The following is an 18,302-nucleotide window of genomic DNA, read 5'->3' as shown; positions in this document are numbered from 1 at the left end:
GCCGCATTCTGGACTAACTGTAGCCTCTGGGTGCACCTCAAGGGCAGCCCCATGTAGAGAGCATTGCAGTAATCCAACCTAGATGTAACCAGAGCGTGAGTGACCGTGCATAAGGCATCCCGGTCAAGGAAGGGACGCAACTGGAGGACCAAGCGAACTTGGTAAAAATTTTCAGAGAACTGGAATGATATTAAACTATTTAATACTTCTACCCTTCAAGAAGACCTCGACTTAATTTCTGATTGGTCTAAAACTTGGCAACTCCAAATCTCAACCAGCAAATGCTCAGTCTTACATATTGGAAAAAAGAACCCCAACATCAAGTACAAACTTGATAGACATTACCTAACTGACGACCCTCACCCTGTGAAAGATCTTGGAGTTCTCATATCAAATGACCTTAATGCCAAAGCCCACTGCAACTACATAGCAAAAAAGGCCCTAAGAGTTGTAAACCTAATTTTACACAGCTTTTCAAAAAACTCTACACTACTAACTAGAGCATACAAAACATTTGCCAGACCTATTCTTGAATACAGCTCATCCGTCTGGAACCCATACCACATCTCTGATATAAACACAATAGAACGAGTCCAGAAATATTTTACTAGAAGAGTTCTTCACTCCTCCGAAAACAACAAAATACCTTATATCGACAGACTTGAAATCCTGGGATTAGAAAACTTACAACTTCGTCGACTTCGACATGACCTATGTTTAACACACAAAATCATCTATTGCAATATCCTTCCTATAAAAGACTACTTCAGCTTCAATCGCAATATTACAAGAGCAAAAAATAGATTCAAGCTAAATGTCAACCGCTTCAAAGTTGATTGCAGAAAATATGACTTCTGTAACAGAGTTGTTAATGCTTGGAACTCATTACCTGACTCCATAGTCTCTACTCAAAATCCCAAAATCTTCAACCCAAAGCTGTCTACTATTGACCTCACCCCATTCCTGAGAGGACTATAAGGGACGTGCATAAGAGCACAAATGTGCCTACCGTTCCTGTCCTATTGTTCCCTTCATTATATCCAATTAATATAGTTGATGCATAATTTTAATTATATATATATATATATTCTTCAAGATATGCTGTTTTATCTATGACATTTGTTTGTGTATACTGTTGTGACAAAAAAAAATGTTCATTGTTTTTAAGATATAGCCATGGATGCTAAGAAATATATAATGATACATCTTGCCTGTTATTTCATAATGTTACTTGTTACTTCATAATGTCCTCCATACACCATAAACAGAAGCTGCCCATGTTGTTAGTTGCGAAGTCATGTCCGACCCATCGCAACTCCATTGACAACGTTCCTCCAGGCCTTTCTGTCCTCTACCATCCTCTGGAGTCCATTTAAGCTCATGCCTACTGCTTCAGTGACTCCATCCAGCCACCTCCTTGTCTGTCGTCCCTTTCTTCTTTTGCCCTTAATCTTTCCCAGCATTAGGCTTTTCTTCAGTGAGTGCTTCCTTCTCATTAGGTGGCCAAAGTATTTCAATGAGATATCAACTGTACGCTGATGATACTCAGCTGTACTTTTCCACCCCGGGCCACCCCAACGAAGCTGTCGAAGTGCTGTCCCGGTGTTTGGAAGCCGTACGGGTCTGGATGGGGAGGAACAGGCTCAAGCTCAATCCCTCCAAGACGGAGTGGCTGTGGATGCCGGCACCCCGATACAGTCAGCTGCAGCCGCAGCTGACTGTTGGGGGCGAGTTATTGGCCCCAAAGGAGGGAGTGCACAGCTTGGGTGTTCTCCTGGATGCACGGCTGTCGTTTGAAGATCATTTGGCGGCCGTCTCCAGGAGAGCCTTTCACCAGGTTCGCCTGGTGCGCCAGTTGCGCCCCTTCCTTGATCGGGATGCCCTATGCACAGTCACTCACGCTCTGGTTACCTCCCGCCTGGATTATTGCAATGCTCTCTACATGGGGCTCCCCTTGAGATGCACTCGGAGGCTTCAGTTGGTCCAGAATGCAGCTGCGCGGGTGATAGAGGGAGTCACACGTAGCTCACATGTGACACCTCTCCTGCGCAGACTGCACTGGCTTCCTGTTGCCTTTCGGGTGCATTTCAAGGTCTTGGTAACCACCTTTAAAGCGCTCCATGGCTTGGGACCTGGGTACTTACGGGACCGCCTTCTGTTACCTCATGCCTCCCACCGACCCGTACGCTCGCACAGAGGGCCTTCTCAGGGTGCCGTCCGCCAGACAATGTCGGCTGGCGGCCCCCAGAGGAAGATCCTTCTCTGTGGGGGCCCCACTCTTTGGAACGAACTCCCCTGGTTTCGTCAAATTCCTGACCTTGGACTTTTCGCATGAACTGAAAACATATTTGTTTGTTCGTGCGGGGCTTTCTTAAATTGTTTAATTTTAAATTTTAAATTTTTTCTCTGGTTTTAATTGGGGTTTTTAGATTCTTAATTCTTAATTATTTCGGCCATACTGTATAATAAGTTTTTTAATTGTATTTTAACTGTATATTGTTCTTTTTTATCCTGGCTGTACACCGCCCTGAGTCCTTCGGGAGAAGGGCGGTTTATAAATCCAATAAATAATAATAATAATAATAATAATAATTTCATCTTCTGGATCTGGCCTTCTAAGGAGAAGTCAGGGTTGATCTAGGACTCTAGGACTGACCGGTTTGATCGCCTTGCAGTCCAAGGGACTCACAGGAGTCTTCTCCAGCACCAGAGTTCAAAGGCCTCAATTCTTTGGTGCTCAGCCTTTCTTATGGTCCAACTTTCACAGCCATACATTGCAACTGAGAAAACCATAGCCTTGACTATACGCACTTGTGTTGGCAGAGTGATGTCTCTGCTTTTTAGTATACTGTCTAGAGTTGCCATAGCTTTCCTCCCCAGGAGCAAACAAGGAGTTACTTATTACTTCATAATGTCCTCCATACACCATAAACAGAAGCTGCCCATATTCTGATATATTATGTGACTTTTTTTGTATCTCACTCTTCTAATCTCAGCTGGTTGAAGGCCTTCTACTGTATTTTTAAAAAACATTGAGTTCCCAGTCTTTCCTGTTTCTAATGTTGTTTAGTCCTCAGAAATAAGACATAATCCTGCTTCTTCTGCTTCCTACAAAGATTTTCTTGAAAACGTGCTGCTCCCATATGTCCAATCGTATATAGTGGTTAAAGTGTTGGACTATGTTTGCAGAGATCATCAAATTCATCTTTGTCTTTGAGCCTACTGAGGGATTTTGATCCAGTTTACATGATTTGAAGCATCCTCACTTCTTTGCAAAGTGCCTTGATTAATCTCTTAACAGAACACAACACAACACAACACAACAACAGAGTTGGAAGGGACTTTGGAGATCTTCTAGTCCAACCCCCTGCTCAGGCAGGAAACCCTATACCATTTCAGACAAATAGTTGTCCAATCTCTTCTTAAAAAATTCCAGGGTTGGAGTAGCCACAACTTCTTGAGTCAAGTCATTCCACTGATTAACTATTCTAACTGTCAGAAAATTTGTCCATAGTTCTAGGTTGCTTCTCTCCTTGATTAGTTTCCATCCATTGCTTTTTGTCCTGCCTTTAGGTGCTTTGGAGAATAGGTTGACCCCCCTCATCTTTGTGACAGTCCCTCAAATATTGGAACACTGCTATCATATCTCCCCTAGACCTTCTTTTCACTAGACTGGACATAGCCAATTCCAGCAACCCTTCTTGATGTCTTGGCCCACAGTCCCCTAATCATTTTTATTGTTCTTTGTTGCTCTTAGAGAAAAGATGGAACATAAAACATCATCATCATCATCGTCATCACCACCACCATCACCACCTCCCCTCCTTTTCAATTAATACAGACTCAATTTTCATCCTATCCCCTTGACGGGCATGAGAATGTGCATGATCTCCTTTTCTCATATTTGGCTTAGTTTGTATAGTAATTTGCTCCAGCAATGACTGTGGGTTGTTGTTTTTTTAAGCCATTGGGCTTTTAATGCTATTTCATGGTTTGGTGCTCTCCCATTTTAATGCTGCTGTCAGATTGTTGTTCCCTGACTTCCTGAACTTATGATGAATTTCAATTGATATTGTTATTTTAGATTGCACCCATCTGCCTGGTAATCAACTATGTACTGATTAAATAAGTAAATAACGCAAACACTCTTTGCATTTTCCCCTTTCATTGATAGAGTAGTTCCATCTCATCCTTTCTACTATGCTGTCATAATTTATATGATAATGCAAATGGCTGAGAGACAAGAACCTTTTCGTTTGTTACTTTATAACCGTGACAGTATGTTTAAAGATGTTGTAATAAGAAGTAATGCTGAGCTGGAACTGTGTGGTGCTGTTTTTCAGTATCATATTGATACTGAAATAACCTTTTCAACAGTTTAGGCATTCCTTATCAAAAGGACTGTTTGCATTTTTCAGGAATTGGTCAAAGTATATGTGGGAATGGTCTTTCAATATAAGAATCAATGGTTCTCTGCAGGGGTGAAATTTACTTACCTTCCCTACTGGTTCAGAAGTGCCAGTTCACTTGCTTCGCTCATGCGCGCATGGACCATCTGCATGCACAGAGTGTAAAAAACAGATCACTTCCTGGTTAAACCAGGAAGTAATGATGATCAGGCCGCTGGGCAGAGCCTCGCACTGCCGTTGCTACTAGTTCTCCAAACCACCCGCCGCCATCGCTACCGAACCAGTTCGAACCGGTAGCATTTCACCCCTGGTTCTCTGTCATCACATGTTTCAATAAAATGTCATTAGATTCTTTCATACCGGAAGCAGGGAAAGATAGCAAACTCAACAATATCACCAACAACTGTTAGAAAGACATCTTCAAAGTTTTGCAGAAGCAACATCAAAGGAAACTTTTGTATATTGACAGAGCCAGATTTAAGCACAACAGCTACTGATTGTGACCATGCTGAGTTATCGAAAGGACATTCTCCCCTTTCTTTTCAGAATGTTGCTCCCAGTGTTGCTTGTGATAGAGGAAAGGCAAGGTATGCAATTGAGGTTGGATGAGCTGTTAATGTTCAAATAGAAAAACTAAAAGCAGTTAAAAACCAGGATTCTGCAAAGAAGAGACAGACAACTAATTTGACTGAAAGCTTGCAGTGGCTGTTTGTCTATGCCCTATGCCCACAAAGCCTTACTAAAGTACCAATGATTGGTTTACTTGCCATAATTGTAACATTTCCATATATGCCCTTTTCTTCTCTTTCTTTTAACTGAAATCCAGATGGTAGCAATTAAGAGGGCTTTGGATATGTTTGCCATGCTCTTTACCTTCTTTTTTAAGATACAAGGTGGGTTTTCGAGGTGGGTTTTTTTTTCCTCTTTTGCTTTATTTTTGTCCAAGTAACTTTCTGTCTGGCCCTGCCAAAGCAATCTACAGTCCATTTGTTGTTGTTTTTTTAACCTTCCATCAAGTGGATCTCTTGCCATGGAGCAAGTGTTTCAGCTCCTACCTCTGTAATTTGCACAGACCAGCAAAAAATACAAAAACAAAACACATTCCTTAAGAGTCAATTTGTGCAGGAAAAGCTGGTCTATTGTTTTATAAGAAACCCTTTTTTTAAAAAAAAAATCGTATTTAAAATGTCCAGTAGTAAATGGTTGAGTTGCCCAGTATGAACTCATCTTCTCTAGTAAATTTGTGCCTTGAGGGTGTCTGTATGTTTACATCTGTTCCTTAGTTTGCTTCATCGTGCATTGTGTTTAGAATAGAATACAGTGGGTTCCTTCCCCTGTTTTCCAGCCCTTCTCTCCCTTTTTTGCTGTGGACCAGGCCAAGCTTTTTATGAGGGGGCAGTGCCCATGCATTAAAATGTGTTTCTTCCTGGCCACAGAATTAGGTTCCTAAGGGCTAAGATTCCACTAAGCAATGTCAAATTTCTTTCCATTCCTTTGTTCCCCACCCCAGGGCCTGAGGGTGCGCCTGAGGTTGCTGTATAATGTCAGGTCTATTTTCATGTCTTTTCTTAGCTCTAACTGTAGTGTCAACTGAAGAAACGCTGCTGTATGTAAGCGGTCCTGCCTGCTGTGCAGTTGATGGGCACTGGGCCATTAGTATCCATCAGACCCAGCCCAGCTTTTATCACGTTTTACCAAATTGTTCACATGGTTTGAAATAATAAAAAGTAGAAAGAAAGAAAAAGAAAGAAAGCTTGCAGTGTTCTTTACCTAAACTCAGATCCTTCTGTCAGTCAAACTCCAAGCCAAGAGGAACCATAAAAGGAGGCGTATTAGAATTAAAATTCCTTATTTGATCCTTAGACATGCAGATGCCCTGAAAATGACAGAAGCATTGTTTAAAAAGTTGCTAAAGCAATTAAAGAATTCAAACACTTAGGAGTATCATTTTACCCACATAAATCAAACTCAGAGTAAAATCATCTTGATAAAGATGTTTGACACAGATCTATTTTACAGCCTTGGAGAGAAGAGGGAGTTATCTGACGTTAAAATAAAGACTCCTTTGAGTCACATTTGACAACTAGCAAATTCATAGAAATGTTCATCTAGCTTCCTTGGCTGCAATATTTCCATTGCCTTCTGGGGACAATTTTTTTTGTTTCATTTTTTAAAATTATTCTATTGACAGTTTGATTCTGCTTAGCTTTTCAAAACCAGGCTAAAATTGGCTAAGTGTTGCTCCTAAATATCAATTAAATATAAAGAATTGCTAAACTGTTAAAACAGTTTGGAATGAGCATAAGAGAGAAACTTCTACTGACACCATTTTAGTTATTAGCAATGAGAAAAAAATCCTTTTCCCCTTGTGCCCAGTTCAGACAGAGCTGTTAAACAATCACCTTACAAGTCTGGATATAAATGTGTTAATGATTTGATAGTGTGAACGCTCCATCATGATAAACTCAATGATTATCTTTTGATAATATTTGGGTGGGGGCTATTTGAACTTATAGCAGAAGTATGTATTTATAAAAAGAAAAAAAGCATCTTCTATACCTCAGAAGAGTGTTTTAAGATACATTACACTCCTTCCCTCCCAGAAAACACTTTACCAATATTTGCATAAAATTAACATCTTATTTTTCAACGTAATCACGCAAGTAGACTGGGCGTCTCCTGACTCTTTCGGACCTCGCAATTCATTTCTGGGAGTGAGTCGAGCTGACCGGAGGGACTGTTTGTTCCTCTCAGCTCCTCCTCCTCCCATCCGGCCCTGGATTATTGCAGAGTCGTCCCGCTGTCTTCAGGATGGGCGGTTGGTGTCGCTGGACCTTCTGGAACTCAGATAAGTCTCGCGTTTGCCACGGGTTTGAGTCAGTTGTGGATTCATTAGTTGGGTAGTCAGGGCCTGTTTCGTCTGTTTCTGATTTACGGTTATCGTTTCCTTATCTGGTCTATGTGGCGCTTCCATACCCGGCCATCCTCTATCTCTACTAGATATGATTTTGGTCCTGTTATCTCTAGGATTTTCCTGTTACCCAGGTCGGACCCTCGCTGTAGTTGTGTGCCCACACTAGGTCGCCTACTGCCATCCCTCTTGTTTTACCCTGTGCCCTTTGTAACCGTCTGGTGTGTAGTTTGGGTTTAAGCGGTCTAGTGGGCACCTGAGCTTCCGACCCATTAATAGCTCTGCCGGGCTTCTGCCAGTTGTGACACAGGCGGTTCTGTGTTGGATGGCCAGGAAGGTATCGATTTTTGTTTGCCAGTCGCCTGGCCTGATTCTGGACAATGCTTCTTTTGCGCTCCGAACGGAACGTTCTGCAAGGCCATTCGTCGGAGGGTGGAAAGGCGCCGAGAGGACATGCGGATGCCTCTTCTGCCAAATATCCTCAAACTGGGTTGCCGTGAATTGCGGGCCATTATCGGAAACTAACGTGTCTGGCAACCCGTGGGTTACGAATAAGTGCCGTAGGACTGAAATCGCGGCCTCGGCTGTCATGGATCTCATGAGAATGATTTCCAGCCATTTGGAGTAGGCATCGACTACTACCAGAAAGGTTTGGCCGTGAAAGGGGCCGGCAAAATCGATATGGATCCTAGACCAGGGGCCCTGGGGTCTCTCCATTCCCGAATCGGGGCCGTTGGGGTAGCGGTCTGGACTCTGGCAGGCCTGGCATTTCCCTACCCTTTCAGCAATTTCCGAGTCCATTAAGGCCACCACACATAGCTTCTCGCTAGACCCTTCATTCTCCACGATCCCTGGGTGGCCTTCGTGAAGGAGATCCAATACCTTTTCCTCAATTTCTCGGGATCACCACTCGATCCCCCATAGCAGGCACCCCCTTGAGCTGAGAGTTCCCACGTTTTTTACAAACTCTTTAAGCGCTCGCCCGGCGCAGTCAACCTCTTGTACCCAACCAATTACAGTTCTTATTGTAATGTCCTTATACAAAGCCGAGCCACCTCTTTGGATGTGACTGGGCCAGAGTCAAGAGTCAATTAGCAGAACTGGTATCCCGGAGTGGGGTCTTGATAGTCTCTGGTAGCGGGCATCTGCTCAGGGCGTCTGCATGCCTAATTCCTTTCCTGGCGGTGTAGTAATTTGTAAGAATCGCTGCTAGGAAGATAGTCCATCTGGTCAGTCTGGGCGAAAGTGCCACGGGCGTTGGGCGGTCGCCTGCCAACAGGCCTAGCAAAGGTCTATGGTCCGTGATGATTTCGAAATCACGACCAAATACGTATTCATGGAATTTCTTTACTCCGGAGACTATAGCCAAGGCTTCCTTATCAAGCTGGCTATAATTCCTTTCAGCTGACGACATGGTTCGGGAGTAGTATGCAATAGGGGCTTCTGTGCCATTTGGTAACCTGTGGCTGAGCACAGCCCCCACCCCATAGGGAGATGCATCGCAGCTTAACACTAATGGCAGCGTGCCATTGTATTGGATAAGAAGGCTATCACTCGATAGGAGATTCTTTACCCCTTGGAATGCCCTAGCTTCCGCCTTTCCCCAAGACCATGCAGCCGTCTTTGCTAGTAGTTTATGCAGCGGCTCGGCTACTGTTGCCTTATTTCTTAAAAATACCGCGTAGAAATTGACCAGACCTAAGAATGCCTGCAACTCCGTTTTGTTCTTTGGAACCGGGGCCTTCCTGATGGCCCGTACCTTGCTCTCAGTGGGGTGAATCCTTCCCTGTCTATCCGTAGCCCAGGAATTCCACAGACTCAACCCCGATCTGGCATTTGTTCAGTTTAACTTTGAGACCGGCAGACCGGAAAATGCCCAAAACTTTTCGCAGCCTTACCCTAATTCCTCTAGGTTTTCGGCGGATACCAGTACATCGTCAAAGTACGGTACCACCCCTGGTAGTCCCTGCAATAACCGCTCCATTAGATTCTGAAATAATCCTGGAGCCACACTAACCCCAAACTGTAACCGGGTACACTTGAAAGCCCCTCTGTGAGTCACAATTGTCTGCGCTTCGGCTGTGTTGCTATCTACCGGCAGCTGTTGATAGTCTTGGGCCAAGACTAGCTTGGCAAAACTTGCCCTTGCCCCATTGAGTGCAGTAAGTGCTGTACCACCGAACGGGTAAGCACTCTTTGCAACGCTTTGTTAGCGTTGCCTTGTAGTCAGCGCAAATCCGGACCGACCCGTCCGGTTTGACTGGGGTGACTATAGGGTCTCCCACTTACCATGGTCAACTGGTACTAGAATTCCCTGGTTTACTAGCTTGTCCAGTTCCCGGTCAATCCTGGGCTTTAGGGTGACGGGACCCTCCTAGCCTTTAGACGGATAGGGGCAACTTGGGGTCTAGGTTAAAGAGATAGGGGTCCCGTGTACTTGCCCAGGCAGTCTCTGAAAACGTCCCCAAATTCTTTCACGAGTGCGTCTTTGAGGTCGACTTCGTTTCTGAAGATTCCAGTCACTCCCATGCCCAATGCTCGGAACCAGTCCAGTCCCAACAAGCTTGGCAGGGTCCCATCGACTATGGTGATGGGCAGGGTTTTCTTGTATTGTCCATACTCGGCGTGGGCGGACGTTACCCCTCGAACAGGGATGCGATTCCTTGGTAGTCTTGTACCTTTAATTTCTGTGGTTGCAGCTTGCGCTTTGCGAGGGCGGGTAAGGCTCTCACGAGATTGTCCCAGGACATGATCGTGATCGCTGAGCCGGTGTCCACCTCCAATCGGCACGGCACCCCCTCAATCTTTGCCTTTGTAAAGATTTTTTCTCTAAGCGTGTTGATGCGTGACCCACTCTCACGACAGTCTGATTCAACCGCGCCTTTTTAAACTGACCACTCACGGGCCGCCGCGTTCCGCTCTGATTGGCCGGTTTGAATTTTTGGCGGGAAGGTTGGGGTGCTCGAGAGGCCTGTGCTAGGTGCCCCTTCCTTTCGCACTGCCGACACACCGCATCCTTAAATTTGCATTGTTGTCGTTGGTGTTGCCCTCCGCAACTGCGCAGTCACCCGGTCTTCTTTCTCCGGCCTCCCGGTGTGGAAGACTCCTTCCTCTTCCTCACCGTCCGACTCAGCCTGGATCTCTTCATTGTGGACGGGGTTGATTTCGCACCAGCCGTTGGTGTGGCGGCTTTTGTAGGGTTTCCGCCCCTTGTTTGCTGGGTTCGCGTCTTCCTGGTGAGTTCAGCTCTTTTCCTGGCGCTCTTAGCCTCGAGATCCCACCTTCGTCGCCAGTGTTAGATTCAGGCAATAACGAGGCAGGAGACCAGGATAGTGACAACAGCTCTTTACTATATGGTGAACCCAGCAGCCAGTGCTGGGAAAAACCTCTCTTTATATACAGTTTAGCCGGAGGCTTCAACCAATCAGCAACGTGCTATTTTCCCGCCAAAACTTTTAAAAATACATTACAGGTTTACTTGCCATAATTGTAACATTTCCATATATGCCCTTTTCTTCTCTTTCTTTTAACTGAAATCCAGATGGTAGCAAGTAAGAGGGCTTTGGATATGTTTGCCATGCTCTTTACCTTCTTTTTTAAGATACAAGGTGGGTTTTCGAGGTGGTTTTTTTTTTCCTCTTTTGCTTTATTTTTGTCCAAGTAACTTTCTGTCTGGCCCTGCCAAAGCAATCTACAGTCCATTTGTTGTTGTTTTTTTAACCTTCCATCAAGTGGATCTCTTGCCATGGAGCAAGTGTTTCAGCTCCTACCTCTGTAATTTGCACAGACCAGCAAAAAATACAAAAACAAAACACATTCCTTAAGAGTCAATCTGTGCAGGAAAAGCTGGTCTATTGTTTTATAAGAAACCCATTTTTAAAAAAAAAATCGTATTTGAAATGTCCAGTAGTAAATGGTTGAGTTGCCCAGTATGAACTCATCTTCTCTAGTAAATTTGTGCCTTGAGGGTGTCTGTATGTTTACATCTTTTCCTTAGTTTGCTTCATCGTGCATTGTGTTTAGAATAGAATACAGTGGGTTCCTTCCCCTGTTTTCCAGCCCTTCTCTCCCTTTTTTGCTGTGGACCAGGCCAAGCTTTTTATGAGGGGGCAGTGCCCATGCATTAAAATGTGTTTCTTCCTGGCCACAGAATTAGATTCCTAAGGGCTAAGATTCCACTAAGCAATGTCAAACTTCTTTCCATTCCTTTGTTCCCCACCCCAGGGCCTGAGGGTGCGCCTGAGGTTGCTGTATAATGTCAGGTCTATTTTCATGTCTTTTCTTAGCTCTAACTGTAGTGTCAACTGAAGAAACGCTGCTGTATGTAAGCGGTCCTGCCTGCTGTGCAGTTGATGGGCACTGGGTCATTAGTATCCATCAGACCCAGCCCAGCTTTTATCACGTTTTACCAAATTGTTCACATGGTTTGAAATAATAAAAAGTAGAAAGAAAGAAAAAGAAAGAAAGCTTGCAGTGTTCTTTACCTAAACTCAGATCCTTCTGTCAGTCAAACTCCAAGCCAAGAGGAACCATAAAAGGAGGCGTATTAGAATTAAAATTCCTTATTTGATCCTTAGACATGCAGATGCCCTGAAAATGACAGAAGCATTGTTTAAAAAGTTGCTAAAGCAATTAAAGAATTCAAACACTTAGGAGTATCATTTTACCCACATAAATCAAACTCAGAGTAAAATCATCTTGATAAAGATGTTTGACACAGATCTATTTTACAGCCTTGGAGAGAAGAGGGAGTTATCTGACGTTAAAATAAAGACTCCTTTGAGTCACATTTGACAACTAGCGAATTCATAGAAATGTTCATCTAGCTTCCTTGGCTGCAATATTTCCATTGCCTTCTGGGGACAATTTTTTTTGTTTCATTTTTTTAAATTATTCTATTGACAGTTTGATTCTGCTTAGCTTTTCAAAACCAGGCTAAAATTGGCTAAGTGCTCCTAAATATCAATTAAATATAAAGAATTGCTAAATTGTTAAAACAGTTTGGAATGAGCATAAGAGAGAAACTTCTACTGACACCATTTTAGTTATTAGCAATGAGAAAAAAATCCTTTTCCCCTTGTGCCCAGTTCAGACAGAGCTGTTAAACAATCACCTTACAAGTCTGGATATAAATGTGTTAATGATTTGATAGTGTGAACGCTCCATCATGATAAACTCAATGATTATCTTTTGATAATATTTGGGTGGGGGCTATTTGAACTTATAGCAGAAGTATGTATTTATAAAAAGAAAAAAAGCATCTTCTATACCTCAGAAGAGTGTTTTAAAGATAAATATTGTGTATTTAAGACCCCAGAAATACAAATACATAAATATAAATATATAAACATATATCTTCTCTGTTAACCCTGATGACAGAGTTAAAAAAAAAATCACGTGCGTGAGATTCATTGTTAAGCCAATGGATTAAAGCAATGAAAAACAAACCAGATTTTTTTAAAAAATAGAGAGAGAGCAGTTATTCACACAGGGCTATTTGTAGATCCTCAGTTTATTCTTCAAAAGGGATGTCTGATCATTCCCTCTTTTTCCCCAAGAGACTCTGTAGCTTGAACAGCTACATGGCTTATAGAAGTTGGGAATAGCTGCATTTATTGAATGAGGTAATGTAAATGGATCAGAATTTCATTCCATTTGTTCTTTAAACAAACATCACTTTTATTTATTTATTCAGTTTGTATAGTCACCCAGGCATCGCAACGATTGAAAACAACAGCAAAAAAGAATACAAATGTAAATAAAAATAACAAAGATACGGTATAACCATTCTAAAAACCATGGCTAAAAAGTGAGTTAAATACAAACAAATACAATCATCCGGTAAATACAATCAAAATTTTAAAAAAGAGCCAGTTTGGTCTAATGGTTAAAGCACCAGTCTAGAAAGCAAGAGACCATGACTCTTTCAGCCCAATTCACCTCACCAGATTGTTGTTGTGGGGAAAATAGGAAGAGAATAGTGTGTTAGATTTGTTGGTTTATCTTCAAGGATGGTGAAATTGTATTTTTATTTGTAAAAAATAATAAAGGTGGGAAATTAAAAAAAACAGTTCAGTATAATCATTGGAGAGACTCACCACCCAAGCAAGGTAAGTCATGTCCTCAAGTCATGAGCCGAGGTGGCGCAATGGTTAGAGTGCAGTACTGAAGGCTACTTCAGCTGACTGCTAGCTGCAGTTCAGCAGTTCAAATCCCGCCAGGCTCAAGGTTGACTCACCCTTCCATTCCTCTGAGGTGGGTAAAATGAGGACCCAGATTGTTGGGGGCAATATGCTGTAAACTGCTTAGAGAGGGCTGTAAAAGCACTATGAAGCGGTATATAAGTCTAAGTGCTATTGCTATTAGGATCAGAGACAAATCTAACCTCAGGCAGAAGGATGTCCCAAAAGCTTTGTACCTGGCAGTAAGACTCTTTTCCTGGATCTCATCAGATGACATTCATTAATAGATGAAGCCTGTAATATGTCTCTCCTGCCAATAGAGGTAGAGATGGCAGCATTTCTTTATAAATAAGGTAGAAAAAGCTTACCACTTCTTTTTTCTAAAATGCAGAAATAGATAGTGAACAGAGTGATACTGGCCAATTTGTTCTATAGATGCTTCAATTTCAAAATGAATGTTAGCAATTCTTGGAAGTAAATCAATGGCAGATTATAGGAAGCCAGAAAAACCTACTTCCAGAATAATAAAAAAAAAACGAAACGAGCATACATTGATTTTGAATGTAATGCATTTTTCTGTCTCAATTTCTGGCCCCTCAGATTTTCTCTATCCCAGCTTGAGACTTTGGGGAGGGAGTGCTATTTAGTAAACGTTACTGGAAAAAGGGAGGGAAATTTAGCTGCCAGCTCCGAACGGCAGGGGTGGAATTGGCAGTAGTAAAAACATGCAAAAAAGAGAGAAGGTTCAGCAAATAAAGATAATATAGATTGTCCCCTGGTGTTTTTGCTTTCAAATTACTGATTAAATGAACTTTTCATTCTGCAAACTGTCTTTAGTCTCTTGCTTGTTTTTACCTTCAATGTCTTTTCTCCTATCTCTCTATCTCCCCAAACCACCACAATATCTCAGTCTTACAAAGCTACAAACTTTCAACTATCCCTTGGTGGTTTAAATTAGAATACATGCAATATGGAAGGCTCTGCGGCTTGTTAAATGCATGCTACAAAATGAATAACGGAAGAAGCTTAAGTATGTAAATAGCAGGAAACTGAATATTGCAGGCTTATTAATGATATCTCACTACCCTTCATTACCTCCGGAAACCACCTATGTGTTTAAAGAGATTAAGATTCCCCCCAATCTCATTGCAGAGAGAGAAATTGTCCAATCATATACATATTTACTGAAAACTCGGACCCACTGAGTTTAGTGGGGCTTCTTTCAAATGTGTTTGGGACTACAAGTATTCCATCCAGCAATATGTATTTAGAATACATTGTTAATGGGATTTGCTTCCAAATCAATATATACATGACTGCAGTTTTAGTACTGTTTAAGCACACAAATCCCATTAAAATGATGGGAACAAGTTAGTCACACGTAACTTAAGTGCCTTTAATTTGGAGGCAGACAAACAATTCATTTCCAAGCTGGATTAAGGCCTTGTACTGTTTAATAGCTGTTTACTCAGTCCCATTTGCCAGGCAGTGCAATTTGGCTTCTAGTTTTGAACTCATTAACATCTCTGATGGGGGCCTCCATGACTAAACCAGTAGTACTTTACTTATTAGAACGGTGCAAACTTAGAAATATATTTAGCAGTGGTTTGGCCCCAAGAGAAGCATTACACCCCTCTGATATAACACACACCAGAAGACAAGCTCAAGATCCAAAAAGATCTTGATTAGACTTGAACACTGGGCCCTATCTAACAAAATGAAATTCAATGTAGGTAAAAGAATGGTTCTACACCTTGGCAAGAAATACCAACCAATTGTATAGGTGCAGGCTAGAGGAAACTTAGCTTAATGCCAATAATTTTGAGAAGGATCTAGTGGACAATCACTTAAATATGAGACAGCAATTGTGCAGCAGCAGCCAAGAAAGCCAATGCAATCCTAGGCTACATTAATAGAGGGATAGAATCAAGATCACATGAAATTCTAGTAGCACTTTTCAAACTCTTAGCAAGACCTCACTTGAAATATTGCATCCAGTTCTGGTCTGCACAATATAAAAAAAAGATTTTGAGACTTTGGAAAGAGTGCAGAGAAGAGCAACAAAAATGATTAGTGGGCTAGAGGCTGAAACATATGAACAACAGTTACAGGAATTGGGTATGTCTAGCCTAATGAAAAGAAGGATTAGGGGAGACATGATATCAGTATTCTGGTATTTGAGGGGCTCCTACAAAGACAATGGGCTCAAACTATTTTCCAAAGCACTAAAAGGCAAGACAAGACAAGGTGTGGCTCAGGCTGTAAGAAGCCTGTTATTAAAACACAGCTGCCTGCAATTACTGCAGGTTCTAGTCCCACCAGGTCCAAGGTTGACTCAGCCTTCCATCCTTTATAAGGTAGGTAAAATGAGGACCCAGATTGTTGGGGGGGCAATAAATTGACTTTGTAAATATACAAATAGAATGAGACTATTGCCTTACACACTGTAAGCCGCCCTGAGTCTTCGGAGAAGGGCGGGATATAAATGGAGTGACTGGCGTCCCTTCCTAGATGGGGGGGATGTCGGTGGCCTCATGCGGCGGCGATGGGACGCTTTTGGTGGCGACGGCCGGGCGGAGGTGGCCGGTGGTGGCGGCCTGCCTCGGCGCTTCAAGGCGGCGGACGGCTTGTTTAACATCTCTACCATCGGTCCGTCCCCCCCCTCCTTCTTCCTTAGTCCACCCCTGACTATTTATAGGGGGTGGTGAACTGACTGAATGAGTGGTTTTGTTTTCTACCCCACGAGGATCACTATTGACTGCTTCCCATCAGGACTGACTGACAGACTGGTTGTGGTCACTGTATCATCTGTTACCATCTTGACCGCCCAGGATGGGCCTCCTGCCGGACTTTCTTGGTGATGCGAACGACGTTCGGCTGACCTTCTTGCCTGCGAGATGCCCCCGTCTCGCGGGTTTGGCCCTCCATCCTATGGAGGGCGGCCCTTGAGGACGGGCTTTGGAGCCCCGAGAGGTGGCATGCTAAAAATAGGAGGCTTAGGGGCTTTTTAATTAGTTGTTTTAAGAGATTTTTAAGGGAGTTTTAATGGGGATTTTAAGGGTTGGGAGGAGGGATTCGACGGTGGGGAGAGAACCCGTCGGGAGGGGGTGGGAGGTTAGGCGGGTATTGGGAGTAGCCCGCCGGGTGGGAGCCAGTCCTTGCGCGTGCTCGTGGCGGTTCAGTAATGGGTTCGGAGGTTATAAGGGGGATTGCGTTCCTTTTGGTGAGGTGGTTCCATTTGCACGGTAAGTGGGAGGGGCAGATATGGCGGAAGGGGGACCGTATCGTTCTGGGGGCGCCGATGTCTGCAGGCGATCGCGCCCGATCCCCTCCTTCTCCCGTTCCCGGATGGTCAAGACCCTCAGAGCCTGGGCCTTCGCCTGATGTTATGCAATGCACGGTCCGTGGGTTCAAGGCCCCCTAATACATGATCTGATTCAGGGGTGCAGCGGATATTATAGGCATTACGGAGACCTGGTTGGGCACTGAAGGCGTGCCTGGTCGAGATGTGCCCACCGGGTTTCCGTGCATTCCATCAGCCGAGGGCCCAGGGTAGGGGTGGGGGTGGCGGTTGTTATTAAAGAGAGTCTAGAGCCGAGGAGACCACTGTACCTCAGATTGCGGTGTGAATCCCTCTTTGTGAGGTGGGGTCATAGGTGTCAGATGGGCTTGCTGGTCACGTACCTGGCTCCTTGCTGCGTGACAGCCGCCCTGCCCGAGCTCCTGGAGGTGCTGGCTGGGGTGGCAGTTGAGACCCCCAGACTTTTAGTCATGGGGGACTTTAACTTGCCATCTTCCGGCTCGTCATCGATGGCAGCTCGGGAGTTCATGGCTTCCATGACGGCCTTGGACCTGACCCAAGTAGTTGATGGCCCTACTCACATTGGGGGTGGCACTCTGGACCTGATTTTTCTCTCTGGTCAGTGGTTGAGAGATCTGGACTTAAAGGAAATAGTCACTGAACCTTTGTCATGGTCAAATCACTCTTCTTCGCCTGGACTTTCTGACCGCCATTCACCACCGCAGGGAGACGGAGCCGACACGTTGGTTCCGTCCCAGGCGCCTGATGGACCCGGATGGGTTCGGACGGAGCTTGGGCCATTTCCTGAGGTCTGGCTCATGGCTCGGCTGAGGAACTTGTTGCGGCCTGGGAGCGGGCGCGGCGGGGAACAGACGTGTCGTGCCTTTGCGGCCTCTGACCCGGCGCAGGTCCCAACCGGCTCCTTGGTTCTCCGAGGAGCTGAGAGGATGAAGCGCTGGAGAAGGCGCCTAGAGAGTTCCTGGAGGTCTAGCCGTTCGAAGCTGATCGGACACTAGTGAAGTCTATACTAGGACTTACCAAGTGCCATAGAGGAAAGCGAGGCGTAGCTCGCCCTCCTCCCCCATTGCATCGCCAGATAACCGCCCAGCCGCCCTGTTTGGGGTGACCCGCTCCCTCCTACACCAGGGGGAGCGGGATGACCCGTTGCAGGGACGTGCTGAGGAGTTTAACGGTTATCTATATGATAAAATCGTTCAGCTTCGGGATGGTCTGGACCAAGATTGCGGTGACACGGGTGAGATGCTGAGGGTGGTCTTGGTGACATTGTTTGGGATGAGTTTGACCCTGTGGCTCCGAGGACATGGACAGGTTGTTGGGAGGCTGAATGCCACCACGTGTTTACTGGACCCGTGCCCTCCTGGCTGGTGCTGGCCACTCGGGAGGTGACACGAGGCTGGCTCCAGGCGATTACGATCGCTTCTTTGGTGGAGGGCGTCTTCCGGCCGCCTTGAAAGAGGCGGTGGTGAGGCCCTCCTTAA

Source organism: Ahaetulla prasina, chromosome 3 (assembly GCF_028640845.1).
Source record: "Ahaetulla prasina isolate Xishuangbanna chromosome 3, ASM2864084v1, whole genome shotgun sequence".
Taxonomy (NCBI): domain Eukaryota; kingdom Metazoa; phylum Chordata; class Lepidosauria; order Squamata; family Colubridae; genus Ahaetulla; species Ahaetulla prasina.
This window is presented reverse-complemented; position numbering follows the sequence as displayed.